Raw genomic sequence first — 10700 nt, 5'->3', positions numbered from 1 at the left:
AATAATTTTGCTTTAGTGTTAATGCTTAAATTAGTTAGTTACATGCTAAAATTAAAACATTATGTCACTATAATAGTACGTTTTTTAATGTAACCACAGTTCATTAAAACATTGAAAAAATATAGCTTGTAAAACAAGTTTGTTTACGCTAATAAAACCAGTTGAAAAAAGCAATCACCAAATAACTTTCATCACGAAAGTTTGTTTATTATGTTCGCTTCTAAAAACAATCAATATAAAGGAAGTAAACTACTACGTTTTAGAAAGTGTTTTCATTTTAAAGTACACTTTACATACTTCCTTTTCCAACTTTTTATTCTGCCTATAAAACTTTACTGTTGCAAATCCAAGACAACCAATGGCAGCCAAAAAATCTACATACTGCGAGTAATGCTTGAATAGTGCTTAACTTAATATACTGATAGTCGTCTTTTACAATTGGTGAGGCAACAGCAGTTGATTGATCAATACACAAAAATCTTAATTTCTGTGAAAAACATTGAGCCTCACGGCCAATGATCAAGGTTTTAATCATGTTTTCCAAATACACTTACGGCCACTAATTAAACTCACTAAATACGGGCACTTTGTCTGAGGAGTATTAGTGTCCTCGTACAAATGAACGTGTATACCAGGATTTCTCAAACTTGCCCAAGTGGCTCCCTTGGAGGCAGTTACAGAAGTTTAGGTAGCCATGAAGAGTATAGGGACCACAATGGGACGCTGAGATCATAATTTCAAACTTACACTAGATATTCTGGAGTTGGTGATGAAACGCAAAAAATAAAGTCTTAGGCGTTTTTAATAGTAGTTTTGAAACTTATATTAGATATTCTAGAAAAAAAAGGAAATTTAGGAAGGCCACAACCCGTAAAAGAGGGAGCCACAAGACTGTAACTTGAACTTACACTAGATACTGTTGGAGTTACGATTAATAGCAAAAAAGAGGTTTTTTAATTGGTAGTTTTTTGAGAGATCTTTTTGGAGGGTCCATAGTTTTTTTAATTTCCTTAAAGGGGCCTTTTGAAAAAAAGTTTGGGAAACCCTATCAATAATAAAATTATCATCGGTTACTTGGATTTCATCAGTTTTCTTTAAAAAGCTTAAATTAAGTTTCCTTTTTATTTAATTGTTTATTACTTTTTCTAGTGACAAACTATATGAAAATTACTTTACTAAATTCAGCACTCATACTCTTCTACTCAAAAGAATTATTTAGAGTTCTATACCTATGTAAAACAAGAAGCTTTCGCTTCCGATATTTTTATTGTAGAAGTTCCGCTACCTTATTCATTGATTAACCGAAAATGCGATGAATGTTTATTATTCAGCGCATTGAGGGGTCAATCATAAAAAAGATACAAATGATTGGTTGTAATTAAAAGCAAAAGCTTTGTTTTTACATGTTGAAAGTAATAGAATGTTTGTTAATGACTAGTGAAATGAGACATTAATTTGTGTAAATGAGATTGTTATTTATTGTTTATCCATGCATAAAAAAGAGAGTTACCATTAAAATGAGAAAGCTTAACTAGCTACGCTAGAAATGAGCAACGTTTTTGATCTGCGGACATTATTTATTAGAATAGCTGTTTAGCGGACTGGACTTGTTCGAAATGTCTGCGCATGCACCATAGTTTTGAAAAAAATTATACAGTAATAAATCTTTAAATATAAAATTATTATAAATTATTATTAAATACTTTGAAGCGTACTAAAATCTAAGTTAATAGCCTATTTCGTAAAATTTTTATTAAAAAGCTAAGTTCTATTAGTTTTACACAAATGTCTTCCAATTATAAAACTGGTTCAAATTCTTGCTTGGCTGTCCCTAACCTAACAGTAAAGGGTTAAAAACTAACATAAAATGTGTCTAACTTACTTCTGCCTTCAGACTACTTAATATATATTTTTTTGTGTTCTATGCTTAACTTTCGAAAAAAAAACTATATTCACCTTCACGCACGTAAACGGAGTTTATTATAAAATAAACACTGTTTAAAAATTTGCTACAACACTAATTAAAACATTTTATTTGCATCTCAAAGAGAAAAAAAAATCATTGAATTAAACAATTCAATCAATTTAGTTCACAATGTTAAGTAGTAAGTAAAATTATTGAAAAATTGGATTAAGCACACTAGCTAAGTTTGAAACACTTCTGTACTCATTTTATCTTTCTATTCAACTTGAAAAACGTTATGTTTCAAATTACTTATTATTAAAGTTAAAAGACAGACCTACAATCAACTCAAAAAAAAAATTATAAAGAAAAAAAAAATTAAACGTGAAGTTTCTAGATAAATGCTTTGAAATTATTGAAATTATCTTGATAAACTTTGGTTAAATTACAAAAAGATGTGCTTGAAAAATTATCTTTTACAAAATATTTTACAAGTTAGTAAAAAGCTTAATAAATGTGTTCTTAAAGATGTTTACAATATATATTGGTTTTAAGATTTATCAGATAAAGAATGTGATATAGACTTAATGTGAACTTATTTTTTGGATTTACGGGTAAAAAAGTTATAATAAGTATAGTATTAAAACTGTTATATCCAATATTTTATAATCTAAATTGAATCTTTTTTCAAGTTGTTTAGTAATAATAATGTACGAATATTATGAATATTTATTTATAAAATATCATAAAAGTAAAGTAAATTTATAAACGTTTTTAAACTTATCGTAATAAATTAAACAAAAACTGCACAAATAGCTTCGCGCCAACTGGCATTATTTAATGTGGAGATTGAACTCTAATACATTAATATATTAACAAGTAGTCAACTAGTTTAAAAAATTAGTTTACAATGAGTATTTTCTGCTTTCAGTAGCTGGTCCACTGTGTGAAACAAATGTTAAAACTTTTTTTACTATTTTTCTTTCATTTTTCGTTAAAAAAGTGTATAAATAATTAAATAAACATAGGTTACTTAGAGTTAGTACTTTTTCTTTAGTTGAATCAATGATATTTTTAATAATTCTTCTAGTGTCATTTACAATTTTAGGTAGTAACACACTATTAAGAAATGTATTTTACTAATTAAATATTAATTTTCCCTCTCTATTTTCGTAGCATAATATGTCCATTACATTATTTTTTACAAAAGAAAGCTAACGCTTCCGGTTTGTTGTAGATATTTTGCTACCTTGTTCGTTGATTAACCAGAAATGCGATGACTGCTTTTTATTCAGCGCATTTGGGGTTAATCATAAGCAAGATACTAATGATTAATTGTTTATTGAACAGGCAACTTTTTTTAATTATGTTGAAAATAGTAGAATGTTTGTGGGTGACAAGTTAAATGAGACAATCAATTAAAGCGTACTAAAAGAGATAAACTTTTAAAAATGAGAGAGTTAACTCATCTATAAATAAAAAGTGCACTGCACGTTTCAAAAGTTACATTTAACTAATTGTAACCACTTTTTTATATTTTTGTTCTACATGCTTAATTTATCACAATAGAACATATTATTTTTAATGTACGTATAAGAATTTAAATCAGGGCTTCCCAAACTGGGCCACAAGGCATCCTTGGGGGAGATTAAAGACAATTAAAGCCAACTTTAAAGACAGCTAAGGGGTCTGAGGGGGGCAATGAAGTCTTAATTTTAACTCACACTAGATTTTCTGGAGTTAATGATTAAAAAAAAAAAGTTTCCTAAGCGTTTTTAATAGTAGTTTTGAAACTTAAACTAGATCTGACATTATGGAAAAATTTTAGAAAATTTAGAGGACCATAAGCCGTAAAAGAGGGAGCCACAAGGCCAAAATTTGAAACTTACACTAGATACTTCGTAGGGAGTTGATGATAAAGAGCAAAAAAAAAGGTCTTTGGCAATTTTGTTCGAAGGGGCCATAGTTTTTTAATTTTTTTAAAAGGGGTCTTTTCGAAAAATAAAATTTTGGAATACCCTAATGTACACTCTCCTTGTACAATTGTCAGTTGGTTAATATCAAATCTTGCGACTCATCATACTGAATTACACCGAGTCAAAATTGATAAAAAGCAGCTCCTTGGTGAATCTCACATCTGTGGTCCAGTAACTTGAGGATGCAGGTTTGTCCTCAGCGGTGGTTATAGGGGCAAGTATGTGCCCCTTGTGTAAACAAAACTTCTTTGCCTGAACTTTTCAATGTATGCAGTAAATGTATTAGATGAAGTTGTTGTTAAAAAATCGCGAGTCATTTGAAATGTATTTGTACCTAAGTAATATACTAACAAAGTGTAAACAGTTCAAATTTATTATTAAAAGTATTAGATCGTGTTTTACTTCAAGCGTGTTTGGTCATATCAAATCGCAAGTGAATAAATAAACAAGGTATAAATAATTTGAAATATACATATGAAAGTTATTTGATACATTATTTTTCTAAAATATCAATTATAGGCTTAAGATAAGCTCCTTATTTCGTAGCAATACTTCATATTTTTTTAAAATTTTAGCAGGTTAGATAAATAATTTTAAAAGCTAAAGGTCTGTCGTTTCTAGTATTTATATTATTATAATAACATTTATTTCACGTTTAAAAAACGTGTATTTAAAGCTTTTGTACAAGTACATTAAAATTTTAAGAGAGTTATACTTTTTCTTAAAATAAAGTGTAAGTATTCAGGTTATTAGGCTTTTAAAGCGTTGAACTTTTAATTAAACAATCTTTAAGCTAAAATAGTCGTATAAACGTTCATTATTAAACAACTTATTTAAAATGCTTATACAATATCCCTTATAAGTTTACTACTTTAAGATTTATTTGCTGTTTTAGTATTTAAATCATTGTAATATTTTGAATACACGCATAAAACTAGTAATTAAGTTAATATATATATATATATATATATAGAATTAAGTTATCTAACTTAATAAATTAAATTTTTCACACTGAGCCCACCTTGAGGGCTTTGTTAATAAAAAGGTTTATTCAACGATGCAAAACTCGAAGAACTCAAGTTTCGTGATTACCCACTCATCAGCTTCAAAACAAAACAAAATCACTAATGAAGGTAAAAAATTTTTCTCCATTATTCTTATTCAAAAAAAATTAATATCCTGGGAAGTTATAAAAAGAGCACAGCCTATAGCCGACGGCAATAGCCCGATATGTAGGCTGTGTCTCAAAGAAGCATGAGCCGTTGTATATGCACTGAAAGACAAAAAATGTTTGAACAAAAGAAGCGAGTTTGTATCGTCTTGTAGACATATAAAAAAGTCGCTTTTAAAGTTTAACAAGTTTTAATTTCATCTTAAAATAACCTAAATTTCAATTTGCATCTTAATTTTATCTTTATCTCTTCCAATTATCTGTCCTAATATGTAGTTACTCACTGAAGTTATATGAATTTTCGCTAGTTTATTGTCTGTTGGTAGATTAGTTTTTGCACAAGCCGTTTTGCACGATTTTTGATAGTTTCAAAATTACGTCATAATCTATTTATGCAAAAAATTTTTTACCTTCATTAGTGATTTTGTTTTGTGCTTTATTTTAAACTTGTTTTGAAGCTTATGAGTGATTAATCACGAAACTTGAGTTCTTCGAGTTTTGCATCTTTGAATAAACCTTTTTATATATATATATATATATATATTACTTAATAAAAGTTATATTAAAGCTCTCAAAATTTTTTATACCTGATGTACGAAAGAACCTATTGGTTTACTACCAGATGCTTTACAATCTAAAAACAATCTTTATTTTACAATCCTTAGTTTGTTTAACTTAAAATAATATACTGCATGTTGTACTTACTACGCATTGAAATTAAACAAACGATATTATTTCTGTATTGCGCGGGCAACGCTTATTTAAAAATTTCCGTATTAAAAAAAATTAAACGAAAAACAAAAAATTATTCTAAAACACTAACAAAAATGCTGTAAAATAAATAAGAAAACGAAAATAAAGTACAATGCTGTTGAAATCTAAAGTCTAATGATTTAGTACAAAAGCATAAATATCAATAATACTTACTTACTAATAAAACGAACAGTGTAATTTACATTATAATTATTTATAATTGAAATATGAATGTAAAGATTTTTTAAATTAAAAACATATCATACTATACTACATGTTCACGTAAATCCAGTCTAGTTTAATTTTATGTAAAAGAAGCTCTTATATTGACGAAAACTATCAATTGTGTTTGTTAGAAAATAAAGAAAAAATATTTTTATAAATAACTAAGTTCACCTTGGATAGATTGTACGTTAACTAAGAAATAAAAAAATCAAGTTATTAGAATTTTTTAAAAGTTTTGACTTTTTTGTACTAAAAGTTATCTTCTTATATCAGGGGCGTGTCTCGACTTTTTTCAAAGGGGGTTCACAATTTTTTTTGTTCTTGATTTTCCGCTTAAGTACGCATTTCTTAGGTATGCACTGCCAGTTAAGTACGCAATATTTAGCCGAAAAACTCTGTGTTTAAAATGCTTTTTTCTGCTTAGAAATAAAAAAACATATAAGTAGTAATGGGAAAATATTGTTTATTTTTATTTATTATACTGTATTTAGTTTAGATAACTTAAAACTAAAAGAACCGGAAAGAAATATAGTTATAATAAAAATATTTTTTCAAGTAATTTAATCTATAAAAATTTAAATTTTATTAAAAACATAATAGTTGCCTAGTATGATGTCGCATCGATACCAAGCTAAAAATATATTAAATTCAATGTTGTCATTTTTTTTAAGTAACCTCTATTTTCATAGTTATAGGCTAAAAAATTATATTTTATAAATACATGAATAGAACTTATTTATCATAAACCAATAAAACTGAAATATTTAATTTCTTTTATTTTTAAAATAAATCAAATGATACAATAACTTATATACATTACTATACTGTGAAATAACATCAATTAAATATATTAGTTTATAACAAATGAATTTAATTCTAACTATGTATTTATATAGCTTGTTTAAAACGAAGTATAATTTTAGATCAATCATACAAGGCTTAAAATCGATATTCTAAAATCATGGTTCAAAAAGGTATTAAACACAATAAGCTTGATATTGGTGCGACATCATCCTAGGTATATACCAAAACTTCTTAGACTTTTACTACTAAATTATAATATCTTTAAGTTATAATTAAATGTTTGCCTGGTTGTGCAGGTATTCTAATTATGATTTTGAAATCTCTCTGAGTTATAAACTTCAAAAAATCAAGAATTAACTTTGTGGCCAACAGATATACAAAAATAAAACAACTTAAATAAAAAAAAATTAAAATAACATTAAATGATACAAGAATAAATTGAATTTTCCAAGGTTTAAATCCAGTTGGTTGACACATAAACAAAAGATATAAAGATATAAAATAATGATAATAAAAAATATAAATAAATTGAAATTCTTAAGTACAAAAGCTTCACACAACATTATTATATACAACCAAAGAAGTAAAATAAAATTTAAGTGATTATATTGGACATTTTTCAAGTAAAATTGTACTCACCAGTTCAAAAACAATACCGTATCAAAAGTTATTTACACTAAGTAACAATTTATAGTTGGAACTAAGAGCATCTTAATAAAAAGTTTCCTAGAAAGAAAACGCTACTTTAAAATTTTTGCCTATTATGACGTCACAATTGAATTTTTATTTAAAATTTATTTCAGCTCGGCAACAAAAGAATTTTTTGTAAAGGAAACTTTTTAATCTTTCAGTGTTATAAATTCAACATTCATTATTCAAAGTTTATTTAATAACCAAAACTAAGTCAATAAACAACGTTTTTAGTGATATTCTAAGAATCTTTTTTTCTTTTTCTTTTCAGGGGGTTCCTAGGAAACAGGAAACCAGTCAAAACACGCCCCTGTCTTACATGTTTTTTATTTGGTTTGTAAAAAGCTGTTTCAGAAAAGTGTAAAAATTAAGCAATACGATTGAATAAAGCTGCAGTAGTAAAGTTAGTAAACTTTTTATTCATAACAGTATGCAAATAAGGATGAGTAGAAAAACTACGGTACAGGGACGAGCTTGGTACGTTTCTGCAAATCTACTGAAACGTATACTTATGTGCGAAAAAACTTGATTTTATTTCAGCTTGGAAACCCTCTGCTTTCTTAGCTTTTAGTCTTCATTTATACTTAGTTATGCACTCCTAAGAGATAATTTTGACATATATGTACTCTTTAGCATTTTTAGAGTCGTAAAAATTAAACGAATTAAATACATCCAAATTGTAACATTTAGCGCGTTAAAGCTTTAATTTGTCACAAAGCTGCATTGCAAAATTGATTCTAATGGAAGCTGTAGCTTCAAAAGTCAAAATCATACAATTTTATGATACAAAAATTTGCATAACTTGTTGTTACTATTGACTACGTTGTTTGATTTTTAAAACAATATAAATGATTTTGAGTTAAATTGTAATTTTTTATAATTATTTTATATGAATGTTTTTGGGTTTACACAAGTGTCATGACATAAAGAGTCATAGGGGTTGTAGAGCAAAATAAATTGCCTTGTATACAGTTATTACTCGTACTTCAACATTCCATTTCGATGTATTGACATAACTGCATATTTTCAGATTAAATTCAATAACATTTGAGGTAGTTCAAATTGCTGTGTTCCCGCTATGACGTGTTATTTTAGATGTTTTAATTTTTACAGATTCGTAACTTTTCTGAGCTAGCTACGTCCCTGCTACGGTATATTAGTAACATACAACCCTTACCCCTAATCCAACTTACCGATCAGTATTACAGAAAAATCGAAAACAAGCTTTATTATTCTTTATTAATTTTAATTTAAAGCAAAGAGCAGTCGAATTTAAACCAATCAGAAGCGCCTAAGTTTTGCAGCTGACAGTTATTTTAGGTTTTAGCCGATACAAGTGCTTTATCTAATGTTCCTAATAGTGGTTCATTACAAATCAGTTGTATTTTCGAGATATTGTAATTAGCTAATTGTTCTGATTTATAAAAATATCATGTAAACATGTCCCAAATGCTATTTTATGTTTATACAATTTATTAACCTACATTATAATGTTTTCTACTTTTTTAAGATATAATGGCAACTACTTTCTTTTTTTCGTATACATATAATTTACCCTAATATTTAAGTTACTTTATATGTATGCGTTTTGTTTAACCTAAAGTAAAATTGTTTATAGTTGGTAATATTTTACAAAAATTAAACAAAATCTAGGCTTTTTTCATGTAATTTAAGTTTTTAGCTCGTAGATTAGTACAGTGATTTTTTTTTAATGTAGCATAACTTCTGAGTTTTTATGGTTTAATTGTTGTAGAAATTGTTGTCATTAATAAATAATTTCAATGTAATATATGAAGTTGTTAAATTACAATATGGGCTATAAAAAGATAAAATAATTACTTATTATGTATACAATTAAAATATGTTTTTTTAACAAACAAAATGTCATTAGGAATTATATTTAAATTAAATAAAAAAATAAAAATTTAAAATAACTAAAAAATTATAATACTTGGTTTAGTTAGTCTACACCTTTTAATACCAATCAATTATTCTTTAAAACTTCATTTCATATTGTAAATACTTATTCTAAATGAGATATGAGTTTAAAATTGTTAAAAACTTACAAATCATTAAATATAAAAAACTGTTATTATAAAACTGTTTTACATTAACACTTAAGGGTATTATGTGAATTAAAAGCGAATACTAATTAATATATGGTATAAGTTTTTACTTACAGCTGCCGAATGTTTCTAAACTAATGCTTTAACATTAATAATCCTAAAACAAAAGCTCAAATAATATAATTGTATATTTAAGCTTTTTAGCTGGTCTGTTAAAGGTTATTTAACAGGTAACATAACATGTCAATGAAAGAAATCACAGTGGTCTCACTAATAAATTTTAGGTGAGAGAATTTAGAAACCAATGTCAGCATTAAAAAAAAATAGTTAAATTGTCTTAAGATCTATAGTCAGTAAATTTGGACAAGTTCTTCAATCAACAATAAAATAGGATTTGGATGGTTTAAATATGACAGTCTAGGATAGTTATTGTCTGTAAGTAGACACAAAGCTTAAAAAATAAAAAAATCAGTTGGAGCTTTATAAGAGTATTGTTTGCATCTAAATTTGCACATAAAAAATACTAAAACACCAAATAAAACCAATGGTAATAAACTGTATACTTTTTTGTCAAACTATTTTAGGTCATTTATACATAAAAACACTTTTTTAAATTAAAACCAAAGCTATTTAAAACATAATAATATAAAACTCAAATAAGCTTAAAAAGTTTGAAATATTAAAAAAAAGAACTAAATTAGTTATAGGTAAAATAAAATTGTAACCTTTATATTTAAAAGTTACGAACTTCGTTAAAATTTCTTCTAAACTTAATAGAAAATTACCGAAAATTTTTAAAATAGCTTACTTAAAACGCATTGTATTTTAAAGCAGTCTAAATATTAAAGTTGAGATATAAGCAAAACTAATGCTGGTGTACAACTTCTCTTTGATGTTACATAACTTAGTGAGTTTTATAAACTACAGCTTTTTCATAATAAAACTAAGTAAATAAAAGTTGTAATTAGTATTGTTCTCACATACCTTATAAACTAGTGCTGTTCCCATACAACTTGCTGTTATTTAATACCAAATCATTTAATGTATTTTACTACATTATTTCGTTAAAAAGTGCAACAATTGACGTACAAATTTTCGGAATAGCTACTTTG

The sequence above is a fragment of the Thalia democratica genome, chromosome 7 (genome assembly GCF_965202585.1).
Source record: "Thalia democratica chromosome 7, ktThaDemo2.hap1.1, whole genome shotgun sequence".
NCBI lineage: Eukaryota > Metazoa > Chordata > Thaliacea > Salpida > Salpidae > Thalia > Thalia democratica.
This window is presented reverse-complemented; position numbering follows the sequence as displayed.